General features: G+C 60.4%; 1 long non-coding RNA gene across 1 annotated transcript; it reads left to right on the top strand.

The window, feature by feature from the left end:
* The first annotated feature begins 292 nt into the window (after positions 1–292).
* LOC135192243 (uncharacterized) lies at positions 293–3,346 on the top strand. Its single transcript, XR_010308949.1, has 2 exons — positions 293–861; positions 3,033–3,346. It is a non-coding gene; the product is annotated as an uncharacterized LOC135192243 (long non-coding RNA).
* The last annotated feature ends 6,806 nt before the right edge of the window (positions 3,347–10,152 follow it).

The raw sequence follows: 10,152 nt of genomic DNA, 5'->3' as shown, positions 1-10,152 counted from the left end.
GGGGGGGGGGGGGGAGGGGCGGGGGGGGGGGGGGGGGGGGGGGGAAGGGCTGGAACCACAAACCTGTTGTATTTTTTGAAGTGCAATAACTTTGGTGTTTTTGAAGACTTAGAAAGGGCTGCGCATACCCTTTGCGTTGAGGCTTTGTTTCTGGAGGCGGTGGCAGTGACCTGCAGGACAGCCGCACCCCTGGCAGATGTGATGAGCGCAGGGCAGGGAGAGAAGGGAGAGCTGCAGGGAAGGGGTGAAGGGGGGTGGGAGGGAGCGGGGTGGGGGGTGGGGGGGAGGGAGAGGGTTTTGCTTTTTTGGACCTTCCACAACGTGCCAGGTGGGGGAATCTCAGTTTCTAGCCAACTACCTCGGTAAACTCCAATTCAGGTTTCTTTCAGTCACGACCCGGCGTGCAGCCCGGCCCCGGCGGCACCGCGGGCAGGGTGTTGAGGACAGAGCCGAGGGACGATGCGTGGAGCCCCCTCCCCAGCCACCACGCCTTACCAGCCTCTGGACTTGCCACTTCTCTGTTCGAGACTTTGGTCCCAGACCCAAAGCTATGCTCTTGATGGCATAAAAACCTTCTTGCTTTTGAGTTGCCACCGCGGGCACCGTTTGGACTCGGAAGAGAATTTGTTGTCCTCACCTTCGCTCTTCCCACCGACGCCTCCCAGCCCTGCACCTCCTGGACTCGTCTCAGCCCCAGCCGAGGATGAACCTTGGAAGGCAGCACTGGGCCAAGCCTCTGCTCCCACCCCGTGCCCAGGGGATGAGCAGGAGCAGGAGTCGTGGCCTTGTGCCCAGCGTGGGGACATTGCTGCAGCTGGGACCTCCTGCGCTGTGCTGAGACCCCCGAACGCTGGGCAGGAGGTGCTTGGTGTCACCAAGGGCCATATGGTGGCACTGGGCTTGATGTCATCAAAGGGTTTGTGGTGGCTCTGGGCTGGGTGTCACCCAAGTGGCTCAATGATTATCATTGGCCTTGGTGTCACCAAGGGGCTCAGAGCTTGGTGTCACCAAGGGGTTCGTGATGTCATTGGCTTCATGTCACCCAAGGGGTTCAATCTGTTACTGGACTTGGTGACACCAAAGACATCCTGGTGACACCAAAGACATCCTGGTGACACGGCTTGATGTCACCAAGAGGTTCATGGTCACGCTGGGCTTGGTGTCACCAAGGGGTGTGTGGTGTCACTGAGCTTGTGGTGACAGCACTCTCGATGTCACCAAGTGCTGCTGGAGCCCAGTGCAGGCCTCCCGTGCCTCCTGTCGCCAGGGCAGAGGTGTGGCAATGGCAGCACCGAGTGCCCGCTCCCAAGCACTGCTCCTGCCTTCCAGAGCCAGCAGAAAAGCCACCAAGCTCCACCCCAACCCTTTGAAATCCTTGGCAGTGACTTGCCCAGAACCTGCCCCTAAGCGCTGGTGGGCAGGAAGCTGCCATCTGCCCTCTCTGGAGGGTTCTTCTCCCCTGGGGTCTCCAAACCCCCTGCCCAGCACAGGGTGGGGGGCACCAAGCCCTGCCTCCCACAGGCAACAGGGAGCATCCTGAGCCCTTCCTGCCCACCTGTGTTCTGTGTTGGCAAACCAAAACTTGAAGGCAAAATATGAGGGGATTGGGGGGGGGAGGGGGAAGGTTTAAATCCCTTTTATTTCCCCCCTGGCACTTGCTGGGGTGGAGGTGGGGGAGGAAGACCCCAGCAGGCAGGGCCATGGCTGCAGCTCTTCCACTGCCCTCTCACCACAGCCCTGCTTCTGCAGCTGAGCTCCTACTCAGAGCCCACACAGGCTCCCTTCTCCCCCTCTCTCCCGTTCTCCCTCTCTACCCTCCTCCCCTCCCCCTTTTCCTTCTCCCCCTTCCTCCCCCTCTTCCTCTCCCTTCCCCTCTGCCATTCCTCCCCCTCTCTCCCCCTCTTCCTCTCCCCTCCCCCTCCTCTCCCACTCCCTCTCCTCTGTCCCTCCCTCTTTCTCCCTCTCCTCTCTCCCTCCCTCTTTCTCCCTCTCCTCTCTCCCTCCCTCTTTCTCCCTCTCCTCTCTCCCTCCCTCTTTCTCCCTCTCCTCTCTCCCTCCCTCTTTCTCCCTCCCTCTCTCCCTCTCTCTTTCTCCCTCCCTCTCTCTCTTTCTCCTTCCCTCCTCTCACTCTCTCCCTCCCTCTCTCCTCTCTCTCCCTCTCTCCTCTCACTCTCTCCCTCCCTCTCTCCTCTCTCTCCCTCTCTCCTCTCACTCTCTCCCTCCCTCTCTCCTCTCACTCTCTGCCCGCCTGCCACCTCTCTCTCTCTCCGTCCCTCCCTCCTCTCTCTCTCTCTCCCTCCCTCCTCTCTCTCTCTCTCTCTCCCTCCCTCCTCTCTCTCTCTCTCTCTCCCTCCCTCCTCTCTCTCTCTCTCTCTCCCTCCCTCCTCTCTCTCTCTCTCTCTCCCTCCCTCCTCTCTCTCTCTCTCTCCCTCCCTCCTCTCTCTCTCTCTCTCCCTCCCTCCTCTCTCTCTCTCTCTCCCTCCCTCCTCTCTCTCTCTCTCTCCCTCCCTCCTCTCTCTCTCTCTCCCTCCCTCTCCTCTCTCTCTCTCCCTCCCTCTCTCCCCTCTCTCTCTCTCTCTCTCTCCCCACAGAAGCAATACTGAGTTCAGGTTAAACCCATGGGGCGGGCAGGCAGCAGCGGCAGGGGTGTGTGGGACGAACAGAACCCAACACAAAACCTTGGGTGGATGTAGAAGCTCAAGAAAAAAAAACCACATAAAACAAAACAAAAAAAAGGACAAAAAGAAAGAAAAAAAAAAAAAGACAAAAGAAAGAAAAACCACAACAAAAAAAAAGTGAAGTTTGACTGTTTGGAGTTGTGTGGCTCACGGCCCTGGCTGCACGGTAGCTTTAGAGTCCAGTTTTTGGTGGTTTGGGGGCTTGATTTTTGGGGGGGGGGGAGGGGAAGTGGCTTTCTTTTTTTTTGGCCTTTTTTAATTATTTTTATTTAATTTTGGGTTTTTTTTATTATTATTTTAATTTTTTTTTTCCTCTCTTTGCATCCTAATTTAATTCCTTTGAACTTCTTCTAGGCCAAGCTCCTCCTGGTTGACCAAACCTTTAACCTTCTCTTGACTCCATTCAGTTTCCTTTGCCCAGCTCTTCCTGTACATAAATTTGAAGTTTATTTTAGGGGTTTGGTTTGATTATTTTTTTTTTTCCCTCCTCCTTTTTTTTTTGGTTTGTTTTGGTAAAGAGGGAAAAAAATTAATTAAAAAAAGAAAAAAAGAGAAAAAGACAAAAAAAACAACAAAAAAAAGAGAATTATTTTTCTTTTCCTCAGTACACATTCTGCAAAGTTCAAATTATAGTGTTTGTTAAATAAAAAGAAAAGATTTACATTTAATTCCCTTCTGGCCTTCAGTGAGGTTCCTACAGCCCCAGGCGGAGGGCAGGAGGGGGTTGGGGTGGGGGGCGAGGGAAGGGTTTGGTGGTAGGAGGGATGGCAGGGGAAGGGGGCACGGTGGAGGCAAAAGGAGCTCAAAAGTGGGTGTGAGGTTCTGTGCAAAGTGGATTCCAGATGGGTGCAAGGAGGGTGCAGGGTGGGCTAGAGGTGAAGTCATGGTGGGTCTGAAGGTGGGCTCAAGGTGGGCACAAGGTAGGGGCAAGGTGGATTCAGGGTGAGCACAAGGTAGGGGCAAGGTGGATTCAAGGAGGGCTCAAGGTAGGGGCAAGGTGGATTCAGGGTGAGCACAAGGTAGGGGCAAGGTGGATTCAGGGTAGGCTCAAGGTAGAGGCAAGGTGGGCACAAGGTAGGGGCAAGGTGGATTCAAGGAGGGCTCAAGGTAGGGGCAAGATGGATTCAAGGAGGGTTCAAGGTAGAGGCAAGGTGGATTCAGGGTGGGCTCAAGGTAGGGGTAAGGTGGATTCAAGGTGGATTCAGGGTGGGCTCAAGGTAGGGGTAAGGTGGATTCAAGGTGGATTCAGGGTGGGCTCAAGGTGGATTCAAGGTAGGTGCCAGGTGGATTCAAGGTGGGCACAAGGTGGCTTCAGGGTGGGCTCAAGGTAGGGGCAAGGTGGATTCAAGGTGGGCACAAGGTAGGGGCAAGGTAGGCACAAGGCAGGTTGAAGGATGGGCACAAGGTGGACTCAAGTTGGGCATAAGGTGGGTGCAGTGTGTATGCCAAGGCAGATGCAAAGTGAACTCACAGTGGGCACAAGGTGGGCACCAAGTGGACTCAAGTTGGTCACAAAATGAGTGCAAGGCAGGTTGAAGGATGGGTGCAAGGTGGGCATGAGGCAGGTTGAAGGATGGGTGCGAGGTGGGCATGAGGCAGGTTGAAGGATGGGTGCAAGGTGGGCATGAGGCAGGTTGAAGGATGGGTGCAAAGTGGGCATGAGGCAGGTTGAAGGATGGGTGCAAAGTGGGCATGAGGCAGGTTGAAGGATGGATGCGAGGTGGGCATGAGGCAGGTTGAAGGATGGATGCGAGGTGGGCATGAGGCAGGTTGAAGGATGGGTGCAAAGTGGGCATGAGGCAGGTCGAAGGATGAGTGCAAGGTGGGCATGAGGCAGGTTGAAGGATGGATGCAAGGTGGGCATGAGGCAGGTTGAAGGATGGATGCGAGGTGGGCATGAGGCAGGTTGAAGGATGGGTGCAAAGTGGGCATGAGGCAGGTCGAAGGATGGGTGCAAAGTGGGCATGAGGCAGGTTGAAGGATGAGTGCAAGGTGGGCATGAGGCAGGTTGAAGGATGGATGCAAGGTGGGCATAAGGCAGGTTGAAGGACGGGTGTGAAGTGGGCACGAGGCAGGTCGAAGAGCTCAAGCTGGACTCAGTGGGTGCAAAATGGACTCGAGTTGGGCATGGGGCAGGTACAAAGTGGGCAGATGGTGAATTCAAGGTGGGCTCAAGTTGGGCTTAAGGTGGGCACAAGGTGGACTCAAGGTGGGCACAAGGGCCCCGTCCCCACGGGCACCTCGGTGCCACTTCGAATTCCTCCACCTCCAGCGGATTAATCATTTTATTGATGAGGCTTAGAGGCCCAAATCCCGCCAAAGCCGAGGCTTTGCCAGATAAACAGCCTGCTTTGCCACCAGCCCGTTTGTGAAAACACAATTAGCAAAGCCCCTAAGCTGCGCTAATTACCGGGCCGGGCCAGGAGGGCTCCGCCGCGGCTGCCGGCGGCACAGGGGCCATGGGGGACGGCGGCACCCAAGGGGACTGCGGCACCGCAGGCCGGCGCCGGCCCGGGGCATCCTTCACCATCGAGTCCCTGCTGTCGGAGCCAGCCGAGGGGGGACCCTGCAGCCCGACTGCCTCTGCCCGCAGCCCCTCGGCAGCTCCCCGGGGCCCGCCGGAGCCTGGGGACAAGCCCTCGCAGTCCTACATCGCCCTCATCTCCACTGCCATCCTCTCCTCGCCGGAGAAGAAGCTTCTGCTCTCCGACATCTACCAGTGGATCATGGACAACTACCCCTACTTCAAGAACAAGGTGAGGGGCAGCCAGGCCGCGGCTCAGCTGTCTGGGGAAGGAGTTTTGCCCCGGTGGTGGCTGTGGTGGTCTGGGGTGGGCGAAGCGGGAGCCGAGCCCGGGCTGCTGGTGCTGGGGTGGGCGACAGCAGACGGGGGCTGGGCTGGGCTCACCAGGGCTCTGCTGACCCCAAGCCATCGGGGAAGAAGATGCTGCGGTCCAGCCGTGGGGGTGGCTGACCCGGGCGGGTGCGGTGGGGGGCGCGGGGGCGGGGGGCGCAGGCTGCTGATGGCCCCGCTGGGCGCAGGAGAAGAGCTGGCGCAACAGCGTCCGCCACAACCTCTCCCTCAACGAGTGCTTCGTCAAGGCCGGCCGCAGCGACAACGGCAAAGGCCACTTCTGGGCCATCCACCCTGCCAACCTGGAGGACTTCGCCAAGGGCGACTACCACCGGCGGCGAGCCCGGCGGAGGGTCCGCAGGTGAGCGAAGCTCGGAGCCGGGCAGGGATGGGGGAGCAGGGAGGGGTTCGGGGCTCAGGGCTGACCCCTGTGCTCTGTTTCCCCCTCGCAGGGTGAACGTCGGCTACTTCCACCCCTACGCCCTGTATGGCCTCGGCTGCTGCTGCCCCTGCTGCCCCCCAGCACCCCCTGGGCCCCCACTCACCCTGCCTGCGCTGTCCCCCCTCGCCCTGCCCGCGGCTGCTCACCGCTGCCTGCCCGAGCGGCCGCGCTGGGGCTGGGGACGAGTTCCCCTTCCCCGGGGTCCTGTCCCGCTCCTTCCCCGGCCCCCATTCCTGTAGCCCCTCCCCAGCCTAGGGGTTCTGAGATGGGAGCCCCCAGATAGTTCATAGTCAGAGTTGGAAGGGAGCACAAGGAGCAGGCAGTGCCAACCCCTGCCATGCCCAGGGACACCCTACCCTAGAGCAGGCTGCACACAGCCTCAGCCAGCCTGGCCTCAAACACCTCCAGCCATGGGGCCTCAACCACCTCCCTGGGCAACCCCTGCCAGGCTCTCACCACTCTCCTGCTCAACAACTTCCTCCTCACCTCCAGCCTCACTCTCCCCACCTCCAGCTTTGCTCCATCCCCCCCACTCCTGCCACTCCCTCACAGCCTCAAAAGTCCCTCCCCAGCTTTTTTGGAGCCCTCTTCAGGTCCTGGCAGGCCACAAGAAGGTAGTTGGTGCAGCTGTAAGGCAGGACCTGCGCAGGGGCACTCTGGATGTCACCTTCAGCCATCCCCCGGGCACCGAGGGGTTTGTGTGTCCCTCTCCATCACCGCTCAACCCCCATGTGCCGAGGCGGGGTCCGTGTCCCTCTAGAGACTCCCCATCAACATCCCCCCCCCCCATCTCCCCACTGGGGCAGCCCCTGGGGACGCCCCCTTCATCCTTCTCTGGGGTCCAACTTCCCTGAGGCGCCTGAGAAGGGGACCAGCCACCCCATGTGCCCCCATCCACAAGGGGGTTGTGTGTCTGTACCTCCCCATCGCCAACGAACCCTCGCATGCCAACACGGGGCCAGAGCTGCCCCCTCACCCCCCCTCCCCGGCACTCTTCCTTGCCACTATGCCACGATGTGGGACACCTTCCCCCACCAGACGCCTCCCTTGGCTCCAGGGGACCCTCCCCTACCAAACACCTCCCTTGGCTCCAGGGGACCCTCCCCTACCAAACACCTCCCTTGGCTCCAGGGGACCCTCCCCTACCAAACACCTCCCTTGGCTCCAGGGGACCCTCCCCTACCAAACACCTCCCTTGGCTCCAGGGGACCCCTCCTCACCAAACACCTCCCTTGGCTCCCGGGGACCCTCCCCTACCAAACACCTCCCTTGGCTCCAGGGGACCCTCCCCTACCAAACACCTCCCTTGGCTCCAGGGGACCCTCCCCTACCAAACACCTCCCTTGGCTCCAGGGGACCCTCCCCTACCAAACACCTCCCTTGGCTCCAGGGGACCCCTCCTCACCAAACACCTCCCTTGGCTCCAGGGGACCCCTCCTCACCAAACACCTCCCTTGGCTCCAGGGGACCCTCCCGCACCAAACACCTCCCTTGGCTCCAGGGGACCCTCCCCAACCAAACACCTCCCTTGGCTCCAGGGGACCCTCCCCTACCAAACACCTCCCTTGGCTCCAGGGGACCCTCCCCTACCAAACACCTCCCTTGGCTCCAGGGGACCCCTCCTCACCAAACACCTCCCTTGGCTCCAGGGGACCCTCCCGCACCAAACACCTCCCTTGGCTCCAGGGGACCCCCCCTCACCAAACACCTCCCTTGGCTCCAGAGTTCCCCCCCCCAGGAGATGAGCAACCACCTCAGAGCCCCCCCCCCATGGGTGCCCATCACCTTTTGGCTGGAAAACGAGGGAGGGTCCCCTGGTTCCCTACCTCCAAACCAAAGCACATATGGGGCTTAAACCCTCTGGAGGGGGGGGGGGGGGGGAGGGGGCGGCCCTTGCCCTAATTATTTCCTCGCTAATTGTCCCTGACGCCCCTAATGCAAATCGCAGCTCGCAGGTGTTAAGTGGCATTAGGGCGTCTCGCTAAGCGCCGCGACTCGGCCACCAAAGCCCGGGAGATAAACCCCCAAAGCTCCCCAGAACTAAGGAAGCTTATGACACAGATTAATCCGGTAACGCTGCCCCTGCCCCCGGGGGGGGACACACACACAGGGGTTGGGGGGCGGGGGGGAAGGCTGGGTGCAGACACACACACATTGAAGGGGGTCCCAGAGATGGGAGCGATGCAGGGAAGGGGTTGGAGGCTAAGCTGGGTTGTGCCTGGGGGATATGGTGGTGGTGGTGCAGGTAGGATTTGGGGGGGCTCAGGGTTGTGAGGTCCCCTTGGTGCTGTGTCCCCTCCCTCCACTCTCTTGGGCTTAGCTGGGGGGTCCAAAGGATGGGAGCGATGCAGGGAAGAGGTTGGAAGCCAAACTGGGTTGTGCCTGGGGAGGTGGTGGTGGTGCAGGTAGGATTTGGGGGGGCTCAGGGTTGTGCGGTCCCCCTGGTGCTCTGTGTGTCTATTTCCTGCCTCCCAAGCTCTGCCTCAGTTTCTCTGGTTGCAGATGGTGCCCCCACCCCACCCCTCTATCCTGGGCTTAGCTGGGGGTCCCAGGGATGGGAACGATGCAGGGAAGGGGTTGGAGGCTAAGCTGGGTTGTGCCTGGGGGATGCGGTGGTGGTGCAAGTAGGGTTTGGGGGGGGCTCAGGGTTGTGAGGTCCCCTTGGTGCTGTGTCCCCTCCCCCAACCAACACAGCTCTGCCTCCGTTTCTCTGGCTGCAGGTGGTGCCCTCCCCCCACTGTCCTGAGCTTAGTTGGGGGTCCAAGGGGTGGGAGCGATGCTGGGAAGGGATTGGAGGCTAAGCTGGGTTGTGCCTGGGGATGTGGTGGTAGAGTTTGGGGGGACTCAGGATTGTGAGGTCCCCTTGGTGCTGTGGGCCCTCCCCCAACGAACATACCTCTGCCTCAGCTGCTCTGGTTGCAGATGGTGCCCCCCCCAACCCCCACCACACTATCCTGGGCTTAGTTGGGGGTCCAAAGGATGGGAGCGATGCAGGGAAGAGGTTGGAAGCCAAACTGGGTTGTGCCTGGGGAGGTGGTGGTGGTGCAGGTAGGGTTTGGGGGGGGCTCAGGGTTGTGAGGTCCCCTTGGTGCTCTGTGTGTCTATTTCCTGCCTCCCAAGCTCTGCCTCAGTTTCTCTGGTTGCAGATGGTGCCCCCTCCCTCCAACCCCCACCCCTCTATCCTGGGCTTAGCTGGGGGGTCCCAGGGGTGGGAGTGATGCAGGGAAGGGGTTGGAGGCTAAGCTGGGTTGTGCCTGGGGATGTGGTGGTGGTGCAGGTAGGGTTTGGGGGGGCTCAGGGTTGTGAGGTCCCCTTGGTGCTGTGTCCCCTCCCCCCACCAACACAGCTCTGCCTCAGTTTCTCTGGCTGCAGGTGGTGCCCTCCCCCCACTGTCCTGGGCTTAGTTGGGGGTCCAAGGGATGGGAGCAATGCAGGGAAGAGGTTGGAAGCCAAGGCTGGGGCTTGCCTGGGGATGTGGTGGTAGGATCTGGGGGGGGGCTCAGGGTTGTGAGGTCCCCTTGGTGCTGTGTCCCCCCACACCTCTACCTCAGTTTCTCCAGCTGTAGACAGTGCCTCCCCCACCCCCTCCCCCACTATCCTGGGCTTAGTTGGGGGTCTCAGGGATGGGAGCGTTACAGGGAGGGGGTTGGAGGCCAAGCTGGGGGGATGTGGTGGTGGTGGCAGGATCTGGGGGGCTCAGGGTTGTGAGGTCTCCTTGGTGCTCTGTGTGTGTGTGTGTCCCACACAGCTCTGCCTCAGTTTCCCCAGTTGCAGCTGGCATCCCAACCTCCCCCCTCCCTGCCCCCATCCTGGCCTTACAGGGGCTCTGGGGGTTGCCCCCCCCAAACCTTGTCCCCACAGGCTCCTTTACCCGTGGCCATCTGGGTGCCACTGTTTGCCCTGGCCCTAATCTGAGCCCAAACTGGATTAGGGTCCCATGCTCCCCCCACCCCTCCAACCATCACACCCTGGCCCCCTGCAAGGAGCTTAATAGGGTCAAGCTGACCGCCCCCCCCCCGCGGGCTCAAGCTGGCTGTGGGTGGGGAACTGGGCAGACTGGGAGAAGGGCACCTGAGTGGGGTGTTGGGGACCTCCCCCCCCCATCCTTTGCCTTTGTGAGGGGAATTTGCTGTTTGGGGAAACTGAGCCAGGGCCACAGGTTGGCTAGACCCCCCCCC

Source organism: Pogoniulus pusillus, chromosome 41 (assembly GCF_015220805.1).
Source record: "Pogoniulus pusillus isolate bPogPus1 chromosome 41, bPogPus1.pri, whole genome shotgun sequence".
In the NCBI taxonomy this organism is placed as follows: domain Eukaryota; kingdom Metazoa; phylum Chordata; class Aves; order Piciformes; family Lybiidae; genus Pogoniulus; species Pogoniulus pusillus.
The sequence above is the reverse complement of the archived record's forward strand: the minus strand, read 5'-3'. Positions and strand labels throughout refer to the sequence as shown.